This window comes from Bombus huntii, chromosome 7 (genome assembly GCF_024542735.1).
Source record: "Bombus huntii isolate Logan2020A chromosome 7, iyBomHunt1.1, whole genome shotgun sequence".
Classification (NCBI taxonomy): Eukaryota; Metazoa; Arthropoda; class Insecta; order Hymenoptera; family Apidae; genus Bombus; species Bombus huntii.
In genome coordinates, this window is record NC_066244.1 from 12604435 (window position 1) to 12623562 (window position 19128).

The 19128-nt window shown below is 38.5% G+C and overlaps 1 protein-coding gene, 1 long non-coding RNA gene and 1 pseudogene across 9 annotated transcripts in view; 2 read left to right on the forward strand and 1 right to left on the reverse strand.

Annotated features, from left to right (window-relative positions):
* LOC126867333 (venom protease-like) overlaps positions 1 to 19128 on the forward strand; it is a 138718-nt gene that overhangs the window by 46867 nt on the left and 72723 nt on the right. The gene's annotated exons all lie outside the window — the stretch shown is intronic.
* LOC126867366 (venom serine protease Bi-VSP-like) overlaps positions 1 to 19128 on the forward strand; it is a 45333-nt pseudogene that overhangs the window by 2554 nt on the left and 23651 nt on the right.
* Positions 1708 to 18016, reverse strand: LOC126867382 (uncharacterized). Of its 2 annotated transcripts, none has more exons than XR_007690232.1 (2): positions 17766 to 18016; positions 1708 to 2123 (listed from the first exon to the last, which is right to left on the reverse strand). It is a non-coding gene; the product is annotated as an uncharacterized LOC126867382 (long non-coding RNA). The 2 variants fall into 2 exon arrangements; XR_007690231.1 differs by lacking the exon at positions 17766 to 18016 and adding an exon at positions 2285 to 2552.

The window sequence follows — 19128 nt, forward strand, 5'->3', positions numbered from 1 at the left end:
GTTACGGCGCGTACGATGGTCCGTGCGCCGTCTGAAACTTTATACTATATACTGATCTACTACATACTATATCCTATAAACTGAATCCTTTGACGTAATCTTAATAGCTTGAAGGAATCTCTAACCCTGTAAGTGTTTTCGGTTTATGGATGGTCCTTAGAACAATGCTTAGGTTTATTGCGCACTCTTACAAATAACGGAGAAAGCGGGTAGTTATTTTTCCAATAAACAATGTCACCCACGAGCCACGTTGGTAGGAGGCTTCCTCCTCCTATCTTCATTCATTAACGTTGGCTATAATCAATGGGCACCCTCATTTTCCTAACGAAAAGTGTGAACAACGAATCCGCGTTCTTCGTTCAGAAAGCACACTGAGATTTCCTCTCGTGGCGGCACACGAGAACGCAAATCTCACCACTCGAAACCAACTAGTGTCGGACGACGGCAGCGCAGTGGTTAGCGCCATAGAGTACAAACGTTCGGATCCCGGGTTCAAATCCCGGCGCCTCGTACTTTTCCAAAGTCCGAATTTTCTTCCACGACATCTAAATAAGAAGAAAATACAGCAGTACTTCACCCCCGGCAAGCGACATCTACAGCCAGCAGCCTACAATTATCACGGATATATGAAGGAAGACGGAGAAAAAGAAGAAAAAAAGTGTGTTTCGTCCAGAGCCTGCTAGTGGACTCATCAGTAAGGCTTACCTAGCAGGCTCATGCCTTAGACACAATGGAAGGAGGGGGAAACAAAGCTATGTACATGGCAGAGACATTGAAGACGGATTCCTCCCTCCCACGGCCGGACACTGTATCCAAGGCCGGTCGGATCTCCTACCCTCTCTTGCGGGTATAAACAAAATAACATCGAACCGGAGAATAGGGGTTGTATGAGTACAGCAACTAGAAGAGGAACAAGAACTGCCCGAGCTGGGTGAAGTCTCGGTTTATATACGTTTTGGTTTTAGGATGTTGAGTTAGTTAGGTGTAGGTTATGATGTAGAAAAGTGTCCGAAGGTCGGGGGTCCATATCCTATCTCTGATGTGGACTGAGGTGCGTCACAGCCTTGGTGTATGCTATGATGATAAGGTGGTGATGTGTCCAAAAGTGTCCAAAAGTGTCCGAAGGTCGGAGGTCGATGTATTATCACTGATTTAGGTTGAGATGTGATTGATGTCACACTCCCATGGGCAATTTTCCGGCGCTACAATCATCCTCTTCCCTTTCTGTCACTCCATCTTGCCTTACGCACTGCAAGAGGGAAGACGGACGAGTAGGGTAGTCAAATAAAGGAGATGGAGAAGAGAGAAATAGTGTTTTTCGTCCGAGATCTGCTAGTTCGGACTCTTCAGTAAGGCTATGACCTAGCAGACCTTTGCCTTAGACACTGGGATAGAAAAACTTGTGTTGGAAGTTATATTTATCGAAACAAACAGTATCAATGTGACCACTAGTGAGAAAGCATTAATATCGCCTAGCCCTATGTTGATATCGATGGCCCTCTGGTGACAAGTGTAAGTCGTGTATTCTACGAACGTGTAATTTAAACTAAACCATTGTGATGAGTTATAAATAGATTGTACATTTATAGTAAATGTAAAGTGTAGAAATACACAGATTGCATCGAATATAATGTGCAAAGATATTGGAAATAAGGTTTTTTTTTATATTGTTAAGGATTAACGTAATAAATGAGTTATGATACTTAATTGTATTGAATGAAAGAAAGTTTTATTCAAGTTCAATTTCCATAATTGTATTTCTGTAATAGTGTTAAATAAAGCTACGAATTTATATAAACATGCACGGTCTAATCATAATAGAGAATCTGATATAAACAAAATTAGAAGAGTATGAAACAGAATATCGGCAGTTAGTGAATTCCTGTTTACATATCGTTAACGCCATATATGTTTCAAAGGAAAAAACAAAAGAAAGAAATGCACACTGTAATGTTTCTGGCCTGATGTTTTCTTCGTTTTTCCATATTTTTCACGTACGCAGCATCGTGATGAATCGAACTGTTGAATCTCGGTGACAAATAACAGGAATTACGTGCTGGATGCTAGAGGACCTCTATTTGCGCGTTCAATTGCTCGCGTTAGAATTTCATGGTTCGTACATCCTATACATCCAATAAATTTTGGAATATTATATATTGAGGAGCTACATTGAAGATTATTGTAACGTAAAATTGACACTTGGATTGTAAGAGAAAAGAAGGCTGAGTCGTAACCCAACTATTAATTTTCTTTTATCGAACTTTATTATAAATTTAGCACTTACAAGAACAGAATGACACTGAACCGGAGAGAAAGGGGCTGCACAAGAACAGAAACTAGAACAAGAACTGCCCGAGCTGGCTGAAGTCTCGGCTTATATGCCTTTTGGTTTGAGGATGCTGAGGGGCTTGGTGTAGGTTATGATGTGGAAAAGTGTTCGAACGTCGGAGCTCGATGTCTTATCTCTGTTGTAGGTTGAGATGCGATTGATGTCACATTATCATGGTCATGTGATTGGAATAAAAGGACCTGAATTTTGTGTAAGATAGAATATCGTGGTTTATACGATCTTAACATTGTTCCTTTGAGTGATTATGGAATGGTAACTATTAAGTTAGACAACGACACAGGCATTTCCTCTGACGTAAAAAATCTGATAATGGTAAATCATAACTTAGAATATTCTGATTAGTTGCGTCCTAAGATATTTGCTCGATTCCGGGAACGTGGCAACGAAGGGAATTCCATTCGTAGGAAAATACGGAGCATCCGTGGCTAGAATATGGCAAAGAAGAGATTGATTCCCGAAAAAAGAGTAACGATGTGTCAGTCTCTCTCTCGAGTGCGTATATATCATATACAGAGAGGTACGACATACTGTTAACGTATGATAGCGCGAGCGTGAAGTATCACTGTTGGAGCATTGCGAAATTTTCGTAAAAATGAGCATCGTTGAGTGGCATCTCTTAGTTAACCATCAAGCGTACAAGTAGAAGATTCTTAAGATTTACGTGATTGATTTCTGATAATTCGGTGCCTACAAATCAATGACTTTTACGATGAATTATAGTTGCACACGCACACGAAAAATTAATTCCGTGAAATGGAAGTGCAATCAATACGGTTTATCACGAAATAATAGCACAACGACGGTACATATTGGTATTGACGTCAGCTTCACAAAATTTCTCGAGTATCGCGGTCGACTATTTGAGTTAAGAATTCATTTTCAAGGTCCTACAAGCACGAGTATCTTATGGATATGAGATTTCCAGTGTACATTTTAATAATCGTATTTCATATTGCATGCTGCGGTCCGAGAAAAATCCGCAGTTACTATTCTGTTAATCCCTGCTGCTTTTAAAGACCATAAGTAGTCGTCCGTAAGGTTTAAAAGATTTCGAGTAGATTTGTATTACGTATTTTGTCTTCTAATTTTTAAAGAGAGGGTCGTGTTTAATTAATTGAAAATGACGAAACTGTAATGGGACATTATTATCAAATATTAAACGTGGTTCCATTGGGTACTTTTATGGTCTGCGAGATATATATGCATTATACGTTGCTATTAGCAACGCGTAGCGATGAACGATGGATCGTTATCTCGTCTCGGTTGTGTACATATCAGTAATGCACAGTACTCGTACTAAATATCTTACAAATTCCATACAGATTTTCAGATTAGTTTCGAATAATACCAACACGACCATGATAGTCACAGTACAGTATTAAATAGTGCCACTATGCATAATACACTCCTAAAATGTTTCTACAAATATATTTGTCCGAATATTTTTGTCAGCTACTATATCCTAACCACGATTTATTAAACAATATATAGATTTAAAAAAGAATATATAACGACATTACTTGTTTAGGCTAGATTGGTTTAACTTGTATAGTTTTAATAACTGTGTAAGATCAAACAAGAACTTATCGTTAGTTTGGCGAGATTTGATTACACGAAGCAACATAATTGCTTTGAAACTCAGGACAGAAAACAATGTCAACCGGTAGACGCGTTTGTCTGGTGAACGTGTAACGCGTGAATAATAGATAGCGACAATCACGCGAACGCTAGTTACAGCTGACTTGGCTTACATTGTAGCATTCAAACTAGAGTATACGAGCCGTAAGCGCTATTGAAAGTTGAAAGGCCGACTAGTGAGCTTCATCCTATCTCATTTTTTAATCAGGCGATGGATCGACGAATCGTATTGATTTCGAGGATTATTATAGTTCTGTGACAATTTTAAAGCGTGGTTTGTCTAATCTTGTCTCGTTAGCTACAGACTCTTTGGCGAGCAGCCTGAAACTTGATCCACTTTCGAGAAAATGAAAAATTCGTTTCTTCTCTTTGCTTCCCTGTTCCTTCTTTCCTCCCTTTTCCCTTTTTACATCGCTTTGTTTTACATCGCAATTTACATTTATTTGTAAAGTTTGAATCTCCTCGATATTGAAGATGTTGAAGCTGCAAGTATGTATTTCATTTTAATCCATTCGAGACCGAGATTTAATTGTAAGACGATACCTAGGTGTCGGTACGATCTGAATGTTTAGTTAGAATGATTCTGTGTTTTACTCTCTCCAGGGTATCCTTTTCATACTTTGATTTTAAATCGATGACAATCTTAAATAGTATGCTTCATATTTTTAAAATATAAAATTATATACTATGTTATTCTATAATGTATTATGTACAGTTATATATATATATATATATATATATATATATATATATATATATATATATATATATATATATATATAATAATTCTATATTGAAAAAAATATGAAATTAACATGATATATACATTACTACATAAGTTATATATAAAATATGTATATTATACCCTTGCCTACTGACTGATATGAATTTCTTTCGGTCTCGAATGCGTTAAAAGAGAGCGCAAAGAAGTCGAAATTACTTATTGTAATTAGTAAAACGACCTGAGAGGCAGACAGATACAAGAAAGAAGGAATATTATATTAGCGGCATTATCATGTTTTTGCTCTCTTTAAGTCTTTCATCGAGACAGACAATCTACAGGTATTAATCGACCAATTTCTCCAAGCTGATAACTTCGAATTGATGTTTATATATAAGAAGTGTTATGTGTTAATCTGTCTAAATGTTTAAAAGGTGTTATAAATTAAATGTTGTTAAACGATACGTAATTACCTTTTGATCGTAAATTTTACTATCAAAGGGTCTTTTATGTATGCGTAATCATTGTGAATTATAACAATTTATGTGATCGATATTAAAGGTGTTTAAAAGCATGTATTTTTTTCTATATTATTATTCTCCTATATTATTATCCTATATTATTATAGCATTCCTATATTATTATAATATCCAATTACATGTTGATACACAAGATATACAGATTATTATTTATAACGTTTTGGTTTTCTTAATTGAGTCATTCATTTAGTACAAATGATAAGAAATTAGTAATAATTCACAAAAAAAGGATATTGTAGTAGAAATATTATAAAAATACATTTTCTGTTTTAGTGTAGAGTTACTCCTTCTTACAGACAGTGTCGTACAAATCTGTACGTCTCTGAGAAAATGTAGGTATCTGAGCCCTTACTTCCTCAACAACTTTTAGATCTGATAGAAAAAAGAAACATACGAAGTAATAAGTAATGCTTGCTAATAAATTCAACAAATACAGAGGAAGATGGCTAAATCGATTTTTTTTTTTATTTATTTGTTGAAATTTTTTTTTTTTTTTTTTTTTTTTTTTTGATATCGGTGACTGCCATATTCTCTTGAGTTTCCAAATCGTAAAGAATCTTTCCCCAGGGATTGGTCAACCAATCAAACCAACCAATTACTTTAATTAATGCAAGCTGTACTCGAGATTCGCGCATCTTGTGTAAACACACCGGGTCAGACAAAAGTTTTCATTCATCCCAGTAGAACTTTCGTAGTCCTTGAGGACGAGTGTCGCTTCTCGTGCATCTAAAGTTTCGTTCAAATTAGCCGATTTATTTGAACTCGATCGACTGGAAACCTCTTTGTCACTGTGAATTTGTTACTTAATTGATACTCTTATACGCCTTTGTCCTTTAAGCTCTTACATCCATTTTTAATTAGTCAAGTCGTTTGACTTTTCACAAGTATTTTGAAACTATTTTACTAGCGCGAATCTACTTTTTTTACTTGAGATTATCTGCTATTTTTATTGAAATGTATATGTACGTATATACACTTTTGAATTTTAGCCTTCTATTATTCTTATATCCTTTAAACGTCATTTCAAGCTTCAAGCGACTTTAACTCAAATAGCTCGATTTCAAGTTCTAACGTATACTGTAAAGCACACTTGCGAAGTGAAACAGTAAACACGATATGAAAACTCTCTCCCCAGTAAGAAATCGAATATCCAATTTCAATCGTGCTTCATCGATGAAGCATCAATGCTACGTAGAAGCATCGTGGCAGCCGCAATACGGATCCGTTGAACAAAAATTTCCTGGCACGATCGTTTTCGTAACGCTATTAGCCGTTTCAGTATCAGGGATGTTTTAAAAATCCGTATCGGATTGTACCATGAAGCGCAATAGCGCTTCGTTTATTTATTTACGAGAAGTGCCGATCAACTCGATTGCACTGCTCTTTTTTTTTGCCGGAACATACCGTTCAACGCGTTCACGCTTCACTTCATCAGCTATATCAGAAACGTTACACTAAAGAGTCAAAAGGTTGCCAAATATTCGTGCTTTACCTTTTGTTTGTGTGACGTTCTGTAATTGGTTTTCCAATTCAAGAGGTAATTTATACATTAGTTTTTTCTTTATTTGGTTTACGATTATTTGAAAGAAAAGTAATTACGAGAGGAAACTCTGATATGACTAGCGACAAGCTACGTTCGGAACCGAGCGCGTTGTGAATTGACAATCGTAACTAAACATCGCGACACAGTTCACCACACTACGCGTACAACATGATCACGCTGAGTGGCGTTGAAACGGTTAACGTAACTGCGCGTACGACCGTCGAATGGCAAAGATATTCAAGCTGAGAATCGTTTTCAGATGCTATAGACGACAACTGTACTGACTTTCAAGGAGAAACCATTCGACATGGTCTTATGCTTGTGCCGGGACCTGCGGTTTGCAGTCTCTGCATCTGCTATCATTCGAAGCCGAAGTGGTGCCAGGTGATCTCATGCAAACCGCCCGTAGTGAGTATATGCTCATTACTTAAACACTTAACACAACCAGAGAGAAACTAAAGCACACCGTTAACGCTTGCACGCTGGTCGTTAAAGCACATGCTACGCGAATACGGTACACAGCGATTCATCTAACTTGCCTTGAATTACTTTTACAAAGAGAAACATGGACAGGAATAATTTTTTGTTACGAGTCGTTTAATTTATTCGTTCGTTAGGACGATTGGTCTGACAAATTCAAAGTCTTGTTCCGTATAAATATTTTTAAACAAGCACGTCATAAGCTTTGTATATTTTTTCTATCGCAACGAAACTGTTCAGAGAAATGTTGAAATTATTAATTACAAAAGAAGACATTTACGTTGTAAAAATGTTAGCGAAAACATTTGTGAAAAAGTTACTTTGTTATAAATTCTACAGAAAGAAATATTGAAAATCACGTCCCATTTATTCAGTTGCACGTATGAAAAGTATATTGCATTCGCGCAAAAAAATCCCTTAAGGATACATATTTTATAATAATTGGAGTGTCAAAGTTATTACGCGGATTGGCGTACACGTGCCTTTTAATGAAACTAGGTTATTCATTTGTTATTCGTTCCTAACTTTTAACTTTATGATTTTTGCGGAATAAAATTTTATATTCCGGTTTAGTTTATAAATGATTCATTTTGAATTTAGTAAAATTAGAGTTACAGCAGTGCAATTTAATAAAGAACAAATAATCATTTGTACTTTATTAAAATGTTCTTTTAGCGTCTCGTTTTAATATTTCTCTAATAATATTTTCTTAACCGTAAATGGACGTACATTTATAATGAGAATTCAGAAGCAAAAATATTTCATACAAAAATAAATATTCCCCATGTGTAAATAGCTACGTTATTACTTTTATGTGTATCTAACGTCTTTCCATGCAAGGTAACGTATATTTGCTTCTTCGCTTCTGAGTAGTGAAACCTGGCATTCATGCGGCTGAGAGGTAGTTACGCGCCGACAACGAAAAACATAAAATGAATAAAAAGCATGAGCCATCCTATAAAAAAAATAAAGCTGCTTTTATCTTTCATTACATATTCGTCAGAATATTGTTAATAAATATTTAAGTTCAGATTTCAGCTTAAATAAATGCATAGGATTGGACATTTATTTATATATGTATCTGTGAACGCTTTTTGACATAAAATTTTTATAACGACTAAAATGACATATTCCGATATTAAATTAATTTGATGAGAATAAAAACTGAATTTTTTAAACGAGATTTTGTATGAAGTTACATTTATTGGGAAAAATTCATTCTTTTATAATATGATAAAACGAGACTCATAGTCTGTATAAATCATTTCATGGAATATTATATGTATGTACATGTGTTCTACGCTTTTATTATAAAAATGCTAAATGAACATAACGATCAAATGCATCGACAAATGCATTGAACATATCGATTGTTATTTTGAAAAATTGATTATCTTTTATTTGTTTCGAACTACAAATTGATTGAGACATTCGTGTTTGCTAAATTGCGAATTTAACGCAATGAAGTCGTCTGAATCCCTTGCGAGCATGTAAATATAGCGTCGAATTAACAGGTCAATTACTTGAGGTTGGAACTGAAAGAAAGAGAAAAATGGAGGAGGTCTTGCCTTTGAATGCTGGACACTTCTAAAGCCCACAGTTCGCTGAAATTGCCAGAGAATTCAATTAAATGGCAAATTAAACCATTGAACTGAATCTGTTTCCAATCGTGAGCTTGGAGGTTCTACCCTTTGAATTTTTAAACCAGTCAACCTTCTTTTGTACGTATGGTAACGAATATAATTCATAAACTAATGAAGTGTGTAATTCAATTGAAAGCTCTTTTCACTGAATTCAGTTTAGACTAAGAAAAATGATATAATAACGAAATTATCAATTTACAATTTATAGAGCGTATACTTTATTCGAAAGTGAAGTTTATTACTGCAAATATTAGTTGGCTATTTATAGCCTGTTTGAAAAGGTGATTTAATTTCGATTGATTTTCGATAAGTTTTTGTTGGTTTACTCAGGTTAATTAATCTCCAATAAAATAGAAATACCAATCCGGTAGTAAAATTGCTTTCTTGCTTATAACTTTTTTACTAATTAGCGATGCACGATTCCAGACCAGTAAATATTTTTCCATCGGGAGAAGTCTTACAATTAAATCTCGGTCTCGAATGGATTAAAATGAAATACATATTTGCAGCTTCAACATCTTCAATATCGAGGAGATTCAAACTTTACAAATAAAAGCGGCCTGTTCCCCTTTCCACGACAGACTCTCATACCATATCCGCTCTTATCCAGGCTTTTATTTGAAACCAGCAATGCGTTAATTTACAATTTAAATTTACCCGGACCATCCACTAAATCGTCAGCCCTTTATAAATATATAATAAACCCAGAACATGTGCCTGTGCCCCTGGTATCGACACTTGTGATGTTCGTACCGGAACCTTTGTACAATTTCAATTTGTCACGCGTGAATATCGATTCTTCCAAGGGTCCCAGCTTTGTGCGGCTAAATCCTTTAGAACGATTAAAATGATACTAATGATATGGTATTTTTTACAAAGATTTAACATATCCATAAAATAGGAAGTTTCGTGCTCTCCTATTTTATATTAATTATAAATTAATAAGTTTTATATGTGTTATTTATAGATCTAATAAATTTTTTATTGGTTTACAGCAGGTGCTCCGGGTATAAACAGACGACAAACGAACAAATAGAAATTCAAACTATTGTCGTTGTTTAACTCGCATGGGACTATAAGCTCGAATTGGACTTAAACGTTACGATCGTCGAGAATAATTACTATATATACCCTGTACGACGGGCAGAGAATCTTAAGTTATTAACGGCAATTCCTTTGTGCATGATTCAGGTTTATTAACAACCTGTAATGGATAATCATCGATGAACTCTTTTTGAATAAAGTTCACATTTATAAAGTAAACACAATAAAATACGACAGGACAATTGTAATCGATAAATAACATTTTATTAGGATATTATAAGAAGCTAAGATATCGAGTTCTAATTGTGAATATCAAGCGCTCGTCGTTCGAGGAGATTACCAATATTTTCTTCCTTAACAATATTAATTACGAAGTTTCGATACCGTTTATGACATTAAGATCTCTTGATAAAGTTGTATCGTTAAAATCTTACTGTTCCTAGGGAAAATATATAGTTAATATATATAGTTAAATATATATAGTTAAAACCGGAATATATATAGTTAAAACTTCCAGAGGAGCATCTCGCAGACAAATTATTGATTATTAGCGTCGATTGACTGTAATCGACATTTGGTGCGTGAAGTTGTATGTTTCGCGAACATGCGTTGATGCAGGGATTCTGTTGCAAATCATAAACTACGATACGTACTTCTCGCTACGATTCGGTGAATCGACGCCGCGAAGTAGTCGCTCCCCAGTTTCGGTTAAGATAACAGAGGTGGTTAAATGAATATGACACAGTAGAGTAAGTTATATTTCACCGTTTATTCCAACAACTTATAACGAAGGCAGTTACGCTGGTGCGTATGTACGAGATGAATGAGTGACTGATCTACGGGTGTGTATACCCGGTTAAAAAGATGTTGACCGTTCGAAGGATGTAAAATCAGTACTGTCTTGGGAGACGATGCTGTCTCGGAGGAAAGCTAAGGATGGGTGTGTCTAGCGCACGGGACCATCGGATTTGTTGGTGACGATTTTAGTTAGGAGAGTGAGGGAATAGGCTTCGTTGTTAATTGGTTAAACGAAGGGTCTTAACCGCCCTCGAGAGAAGGTGGTTAGTGGGAGGAAAGTTGCAGCGTACGTGAGAAAAACTAACTTTCCCTTGTCCAGCCGTGGTAGACAATAGTCTTTAGAAATTCTTCGGAAATAGACGTTTGTTTGGTTTGAAGGACCTTTACTAGGAAATCTATGAGATTTATGGAAGGTGTAGTATCGGAATATATTAATAATGGATTGAAAATACAGATATTAGTTAGACAGAGAAACGATGTTTGATTAACAGGAAAACTACATGCAACGCTCGTATTTACAACAAATAACTTGACAACTATTTGGTAACTCTCTCTCTCTCTCTCTCTCTCTCACTAGCAATTCTAACACTCGACAACACTCGCAACTCAATTCTAACGACTCTATGCTTCGACGTCTCGATCAACTCTGATTCTCGCAACACGCACACTTTTCGATTCGCCTTGGATAGCGAAACCGTCCTTCTTCTAACGTTGTCTACTGTTTCCCTCATACCTATGTAAGAACTACCAACTACGTGCCTTTAGTCACGTAGACACTCTTAAATGTAAACTTTTTTTTTTTTTTTTTATTTATTTGTTGAAATTACAATCAATTCTCGCGTTGAGAATTTTCAGTAATTTTTCTGGCGTGGCGCAGTGACATGGCTGTTTATTTACAATAAGTTAATACTTATTATAGATAGGTATAATTTATAAGTATTATAAGTAAGTGCATATGCTTAATTTGGATAACTAAATGAATCTAACGTTTAGGTCTAGCGGGTAGTGCCTCTTCAGCCTGCGAATCTGGTCCGTCGTATCGAGTAGTCCAGTGATTAGGGGGTTTCGGTGTTTGTTGATTCTTTTGCTATATCTGTCGCTATATTTTGCTATTTCCTCTTTGACGGTGGGTATCTTGAGGTCGCGGTGTATTGTTTCATTGGTTACATACCAAGGTGCGTCAATTAGGGATCTTAGCGTTTTCGATTGAAAGCGTTGGAGTATTTCAATGTTGGAGTTACTTGCTGTTCCCCATAGTTGGATTCCGTAGGTCCAGACAGATTTTATTACGGTCTTGTAGACCCTTTTATCTTATCCCTTCCTTTTATCTGAGATGTGTGTCTTCCACGTTAGTCTCCTGTCCAGGGTCATGCCCCGGTATCGGACTGTGTCGCTGCTAGGAATTGTTGCATTGTTGATGGTGACCTGGGGGCAGGTTTGTTTTCGGAGCGTGAAGGTTACATGTGAGGATTTCTTTTCGTTGACTTTGAAGCCCCATTTGTGAAACCACTTTTCCATGGAGTCGAGACTTCGCTGGAGAGTGGATGAGGCTATTACCGGGTCTGCGTGGGTAGCTAATAGCGCTGTGTCGTCTGCAAATGTCGCTATTGTTATATCGTTTGATATAGGTAGGTCGGCAGTGTAGATGAAGTACAGTAGGGGGCCGAGGACACTACCTTGGGGTATGCCGGCTTCTATTGGGAATGTTGCGGAAGTGGCGTCTAGGCATTTAACCATGAATTGTCTGTTGGTTAGGTAAGATTTTAGGATGGAGTAGTAGGGGTGGGGTAGGATCTTTTTAAGTTTGTATAGTAGCCCTTCATGCCATACTTTATCGAATGCCTGTTGGATGTCTAGGAAAACCGCTGAGCAATATTTTTTCTTTTCGAGTGTTTGGCTGATCGTATGAGTTAAGCGGTGGATTTGCTCTACTGTAGAATGATGTTTTCGGAAGCCGAATTGGTGACCTGGGAGTGTTTTCAAGTTCTCTAGGATTGGAAGGAGTTGGTTCGTGAGCATCTTCTCGAATAGTTTGGACAGGGTAGGTAAAAGACTGATTGGACGATAGGAGCAGGTTTCGTATATCGGTTTACCGGGTTTAGGGATGAGGGTAATCAATGAGATTTTCCAAGCCTTAGGATAATGTTCCAGGCAAAGGATAGCATTAAAAATCGATGTGATGAGTGCTATCCCTTTTGTGGGAAGTTCCTTGATTGCTCTATTGCCTATTAGGTCGTGTCCTGCTGCTTTCTTGGGGTTTAGGCGACTGATTGTTTCTATAGTCTCTGCAGAGGAGAAGGGTTCGATAGGAGGGGACATTTGGAAGGGGGTGTGCAGGTATTCAGTAACGTCCGCGGCGGCTTGGGGGGAATGGGGTTTGAATACTTTTGACAAGTGTTTGGCAAACAGGTCGGCTTTTTCTATAGGGCTTCGCGCCCATCCACCTTGCGGACGGCGGATAGGTGGGATTATTTGTGGGGGGCGTGTGAGTTTCCTGGAGGCCTTCCATAGTGAGTAGTTGGCGTCGGCTGTGGGGGATTAGCTGGCGAGGTATTTATGGAAACAGTCGTTTTTATAGTTTCTTAAGGTTCTGGATAGCTTTCTAGTTGCGCTGTTAAGTTTGCGTTTGTTCTCCGGTGATCTATGAGTCTGCCATACTCTTCTTAGTCTACGTTTTTCTGCTATTTTTTTTAGTATGTATTGGGGATATTCTTGTTTGCTGCTAGATGGCTTTGTCGGTGTGGAGAGGCGGATTGCGTTTATTATGCTCGTGTTTAAGTATTCCGTGGCTGCTTCGATATCTTCCTTTGTTTTTAGTGGGGTGAAGGCTGAGGTTGAGTGTGTAAAGACTTCTCTGAAGAGCTGCCAGTTGGTGTGTTGGTTGTGAATGGAGCCATTAGGTGTATTCTCGATGATTGTTGAACTGATTGTTGCTATCACGGGAGAATGATCAGAGGAGAGATCAGCCGAGGAGTTGATCTGGACGTGTCTTGATGGGATATTTTTAGTTATGAAGAAGTCGAGAAAGTCGGGTATTTTGTTGGTATCAGTGGGCCAGTATGTGGGTTCGTATGTGGTGAGGTAGTTGAGGTTGTTGTTTATTATGCTGTTTAAGAGGTTTTTGCCTCTTGCTGTAACCAGTCTGCTGCCCCATTGGATGTGCTTGGCGTTGTAGTCTCCTCCAACTATGAATCTATTGCCCAGGGTGTCCAGGAAGTTATCAAAGTCTTCTTTGGCGATGGAGTGTCTGGGAGGGCAGTATACTGCTGAGGTGGTGATTGAGCCATGACAGTCTTCTATTGCTACGTTTGTTGCTTGGAGGTAGTCTTTCTGGAATGATGGGAGCTCGTAGTGCTTGATACTTGCTTTGATTATTATTCCGGTGCCACCGTGGGCCTTTCCGCTGGGGTGTTGGGTATGGTAGAATTTGTAACCATTTATTTTCAGGTAGCTCTTGTCGGTGAAGTGGGTTTCCGATACGAGCATTACGTCGATTTGCTGGTGTTTTAAGAAGAGTTCTAGTTCAAGTTTGTGTTGCGCTAGACCGTTGGCGTTCCAGAGTGCTATACGCCTTGGTTTTATTTTGAGTCGGGGCGTGCTAATTTTTCCACGATGAGTGTTAGTAGCGATAGCAAGTGATTTATTTGCTCCGATTGTTTCTCTATTAGCTTTTCAAGCCTTGAGGAGTTGTCTGTGTTAGGTGGGTTGGGGACACTGTTTTGGGGAAGGTTCCTTTGGCTGTTCGGGTTATTTTGGATGCCTTGTACTGCTTGGGCATAGGAGGTTGAGGTGGAGATGATTTTGGTAGGACTGGGTGTTTGGTTGGTTGAGGGGGTTGGGGTAGTCGTGAATTTCGGCGGGCTGGGTGTTTGGTTGGATACCTCTTTTGCTCTGAGCTTAGGGTACCTGTTCGTGTATAGTGTTTTATATGCTGGGCAGCCTTTGTAGTTGGCAGGGTGGTCCCCTTGGCAGTGGATGCATTTCGCTGGGGTTTCCGGTGATTTGGCGCACTGGTCAGTGGAGTGAGTGCCTGCGCATTTAACGCAGCGGAAAGTATGGTTGCAGTATTTCTGCGTATGACCGTACCTTTGGCACCTTTTGCACTGCACTATTTCTTTTTTCACGAGCGGTGGTTCGATCTTTACTATCGCGTTCATTAGGCGACTGATGTTGTAGATTTCCTTATTGTTCGGTTTTTGTTTAATGTCTAGGAAGAATAAGGATAACGGGTCTTTCGAGACTCTATGCCTTATATTACTTACGTTGATGACTTCGTGGCCGAGTTTTGAGAGTTCGTATTTTAGTTCGTCTATGTCTGCTGAGTGGTGTATGTTTCGTAGGACTACCCGGAAAGGCCTTTCCTGTTTGAGTTGGTAGGTGTGGAAGTTGGCGTTCAGGGTCCTGAGTGTCTTGGTGAGTTTTCTGTAAGCTTCTGGGTTCGTCGGTAGTATTTTCACCTTGTTGTTGCTTATCTTAAGGTTATATTCCTCCTTGCTGGTATCTCTCTCTAGGGACTTGATCATTGTCTGTATGTCAATGACGTCGTCCACAAATATTGGTGGGGGAGGGGGGATTCTCTGTGAGTGTTGGTTTGGTGGCGGTTCTACGATTTCCATGGCGTCGTTTGAGGATTCCAATACGGCGAACCTGTTGTGTGTGTTTATTTGCGTTGCTGTTTCTATTTTCCTTTTCTTTGTAGTGTTAGCGTCGTTAGTGCGGAGAGTTCTGCTACACTTCTGCCACGGGGGGGGGAGGGGGGTAGCGCGGGATAGCTGCGAGTCTGCTCCGGAGAGCCTGGTCGCGGTTGCTGGGCCATCATCGAGCTAGTTAATTCGGAATGAACAACTAGTCGTGAGGCTGTGAGGCTAGTATTCGGGTTGGGGTTAGGTGCGTGGGATTTTCTTCTCCCTAAAAGGTAAGGGACACTTAGCTGTGTTCTCTTTCGACGGTTGGGCGACACGTGTTGTTTTCGAACTACGCTGGGCACTAGAGACACGTCTGCACGCTTCGGCACTCCACAGCGAACTGAAATGTAAACGAACCACAGAAACACGACGTACACGGTTTTTCTATTTTCAGCCGATCTCCAATCAAAGCTATTCTACGATATTACAAAGGTACTTTTTTTTTATTTATTTGTTGAAATTACAATCAATTCTCGCGTTGAGAATTTTCAGTAATTTTTCTGACGTGGCGCAGTGACATGGCTGTTTATTTACAATAAGTTAATACTTATTATAGATAGGTATAATTTATAAGTATTATAAGTAAGTGCATATGCTTAATTTGGATAACTAAATGAATCTAACGTTTAGGTCTAGCGGGTAGTGCCTCTTCAGCCTGCGAATCTGGTCCGTCGTATCGAGTAGTCCAGCGATTAGGGGGTTTCGGTGTTTGTTAACTCTTTTGCTATATCTGTCGCTATATTTTGCTATTTCCTCTTTGACTGTAGGTATCTTGAGGTCGCGATGGATGGTTTCGTTGGTAACATACCAAGGTGCGTCTATTAAGGCTCTTAGCGTTTTCGATTGGAATCGTTGTAGTATTTCGATGTTGGAGTTACTTGGACAGCAACAGCTGGTGATACTGTCATACACCTCCATTTATAAACTTTCGAAAATCGATGTGACCTTCAAACTTTAGTGTATTCTGTTTCACAGCACAAAATGTTTCCGAAACGTACGTTTATTGTTACAATAAACTTGACTAGTGGCTCTGAAATACTATCCTTGAAAAAACAATGGGGAAATTGGAGCAAAAAAAAGAAGGAAATAAACAAAGACCTTGTTGGTTCGTAAAAATAAAATATGCTGCAGGAAAAACTTTTTCCAACGGATTGAGATGCGACAAGCTTTAAAAGCTATGACGCGAATCGAGCGTTTGTCTACAAGAGCACATTTTCGGTGGATATATATGTCGGAATGACATTGGGGATAGGGTTGTCGGTGTTTGAGGAGTCTTCATTGAAGGTAGCCATCGTTGCGGTGTAACGAAGATACGATTTATTGACACAGGTATGTGAGGTGGTATGGTGATAGGTGCGTAAGGAACTACTCTTGGTGTTTTTAACGAACAATAGTTTAATTAGAACTAATCAACAATCAGAGTTAACAATTAACAATTAACAATTACACTTAACAGACAACTGGTAACAACTAACAAATAACGATAAACACCGAGAGATCATTCGACGCATTGCTATGCAAATAGTACCGAGGAGTTACACATTTAATGGCGTAAGGCAGACTGTCTGCCCTTTTGTTTCGGATCGCGCAGATTCTTCCCTTCGTAGCCCAACGATATCCCCCACTAGCGTGCATTCATTAGATGTGCCGCCAGTGCTGACACGTGTATGCTCTTCCGAGAATTCGGCGGAAAGAGTGTAAAGATATCGATGGTACATTGGGCACGTCGGTGTTGCGCTTTGGCGGCGTCGCGCTTTGCATCCGGAGCCGTTGAAAAGTTCCGTGGACCGTGCCGCCACATATGAATAACACAGGTTTGACAATCTACCACGGCGGTGAGACGTCCGCGACACTAGTGACAGTGGTCTCCGGTTCAATAACGAAACCGCGGCCAACGGGATGACAGATGGGCGTTCTCGCTGAATCTAAGTCTGACTCGTAAAAATAATTGCTGAGCGTAAAGACGTTACTCTTTGGTCGACGGGAGCGCGTAAAAGAATGCCCGTCCCGTCCCGATGATGCCACAGAGGAAAACTATAATGGGGTGTGTCTAAGGACACGAGATCATCTCGGTGACAAATAACAGGAATTACGTGCTGGATGCTAGAGGACCTCTATTTGCGCGTTCAATTGCTCGCGTTAGAATTTCATGGTTCGTACATCCTATACATCCAATAAATTTTGGAATATTATATATTGAGGAGCTACATTGAAGATTATTGTAACGTAAAATTGACACTTGGATTGTAAGAGAAAAGAAGGCTGAGTCGTAACCCAACTATTAATTTTCTTTTATCGAACTTTATTATAAATTTAGCACTTACAAGAACAGAATGACACTGAACCGGAGAGAAAGGGGCTGCACAAGAACAGAAACTAGAACAAGAACTGCCCGAGCTGGCTGAAGTCTCGGCTTATATGCCTTTTGGTTTGAGGATGCTGAGGGGCTTGGTGTAGGTTATGATGTGGAAAAGTGTTCGAACGTCGGAGCTCGATGTCTTATCTCTGTTGTAGGTTGAGATGCGATTGATGTCACATTATCATGGTCATGTGATTGGAATAAAAGGACCTGAATTTTGTGTAAGATAGAATATCGTGGTTTATACGATCTTAACATTGTTCCTTTGAGTGATTATGGAACGGTAACTATTAAGTTAGACAACGACACAGGCATTTCCTCTGACGTAAAAAATCTGATAATGGTAAATCATAACTTAGAATATTCTGATTAGTTGCGTCCTAAGATATTTGCTCGATTCCGGGAACGTGGCAACGAAGGGAATTCCATTCGTAGGAAAATACGGAGCATCCGTGGCTAGAATATGGCAAAGAAGAGATTGATTCCCGAAAAAAGAGTAACGATGTGTCAGTCTCTCTCTCGAGTGCGTATATATCATATACAGAGAGGTACGACATACTGTTAACGTATGATAGCGCGAGCGTGAAGTATCACTGTTGGAGCATTGCGAAATTTTCGTAAAAATGAGCATCGTTGAGTGGCATCTCTTAGTTAACCATCAAGCGTACAAGTAGAAGATTCTTAAGATTTACGTGATTGATTTCTGATAACTCGGTGCCTACAAATCAATGACTTTTAAGATGAATTATAGTTGCACACGCAAACACGAGCAGTTTTCACCGCAAAGGTTACTTTTATGTAATGTTGTACGCGCGAAAGTATTCATTTCTGTTACCACGCTATTGCTGTTTTGTAAATTTTAGTAGCACAACTATCGGTAATGTGCGATAAAACATGCCATATAATAGATAATTGTAAGTGAAATGACAAGGCGATGGTATAAATAGGTACTTCGACGAAAGTTGGTACAAGTATATCTACGATTCTCAGGAGTAAGTAGTGAGGTAAGTAGGAACGAAATATACAATAAGAATTGAATTTATATAGAGTATTTTGTTATAAATCTTCCTATGTACCTATAGAAACGTGTTTAATATTTTCGAGTATCCAGATTTTTCTATTAAAAGTTATCTGAAATTAATGATTTTCCTGATTTGTACCTTTCTCCTAAGTTTCTTGTAGTCGTCTTACTAACTCAACAGAAATCAACGTTAATTTTACAAAAAGAGCTATGGAGCTTTTTAGCGATTTGCACAAATGAAAATTTTGAAGCTTGTCACTGCGACGAGTTTGATCGTTCTAGTGTTATACTAAACAATCTTCAAACA